This window comes from Amblyraja radiata, chromosome 3 (assembly GCF_010909765.2).
Source record: "Amblyraja radiata isolate CabotCenter1 chromosome 3, sAmbRad1.1.pri, whole genome shotgun sequence".
Lineage (NCBI taxonomy): Eukaryota > Metazoa > Chordata > Chondrichthyes > Rajiformes > Rajidae > Amblyraja > Amblyraja radiata.
The window spans coordinates 14,340,545-14,341,690 of NC_045958.1; the positions used below are offsets into that span (position 1 = coordinate 14,340,545).

Genomic DNA, 1,146 nt, shown 5'->3' on the forward strand with positions numbered 1-1,146 from the left:
CTCCAGCATGTTTCAGGCACCCACCATTTTCTGAGTTAAAAAAACCTATCCTGCACATCTCCTTTAAACTTCCCCCCTCTGACCTTATGGCTATGTCCTCTAGTATTTGACATCTCCAAAGCCTCAGTATGACTGAGGCCTTCTCTCGATGATGTAAAGGACTATACAGACCTCAAATTAAATGGTTATTTCTTAGTATCTGTGATATTGACACTAACATCAGATGTTATCCATTTACAGATTTCTGCCTTGTTGCATTGGCCTAACTTCCCAATGCTGTCCTTGAAGTTAACTGGGCACTCTTGACAGCTCTTCCCAGCACTTTCTACAGAAAGGAATAGGGCAAAATGTTTGGAAGCAACATCAAGCAAGAAAGATAAGCAAGAGAAAACACTGATTGGCTCTAGCCCAAGTGGGAGGAGAGTTAGAAGTGAGTCAGAGGGGGAAAGCAGTTGAAAATGAGAGGCAAAGCACAGGCAGACTTTACTCAGAGCTCCTGTTGATTTGGAAGCAACAGCAAGCAAGAAAGATAAGCAGGAGAAAACACTGATTGGCTCTAGCCCGAGTGGGAGGAGAGTTAGAAGTGAGTCAGAGGGGGAAAACAGTTGAAAACTGAGGAATTTGGTTTATAAATTGGTAAATTAGGCAATTTATCAGTCAATATAAGCTTCTCGGCCTTTTGGCTAAGATCAAGTGTAGTATCTGTTCTTATCAGTCAGTAAAAGAGCTAAATAAAGAGCGTCTGTTCTTATTAGAACAGGGAAAGAGATCTGTTCTTATTAGAACAGTCCTGGCGGTCCTTTAAGGACAGGAGCTGCAGATTACGATTTAAAAAATCGTAGCAATGGCAGCTGCAATGGGAACTAGAGGACAGGGTATCCGCAATACCCTGAGGATTAGTGTCAAGGATCTCAGTGAGGGGATGCCCTTCAGTCGGGACACCTTTGTAAAAAAGGTAATGCTGGAGACCTGCAAGTTCGAGCCCAGGGATATCTACTGCCTCCAGGACTTCCCGGGTAACGGTTATTTTGACGTTACATTTGTGCTTCCGACAGGATGGCAAAAACTGCTAAAGGATTTCAAGGAGAAGGGGAATGAAGCTCCGCTGTCGTTGCTGAAGGTGCAGCCACTCTTCACCCTCCCAAA

General features: G+C 44.0%; 1 non-coding gene across 1 annotated transcript; it reads left to right on the forward strand.

The window, feature by feature from the left end:
• The first annotated feature begins 663 nt into the window (after window positions 1-663).
• On the forward strand, window positions 664-859 carry LOC116971657. Its single transcript, XR_004411542.1, has one exon. It is a non-coding gene; the product is annotated as a U2 spliceosomal RNA (small nuclear RNA).
• The last annotated feature ends 287 nt before the right edge of the window (window positions 860-1,146 follow it).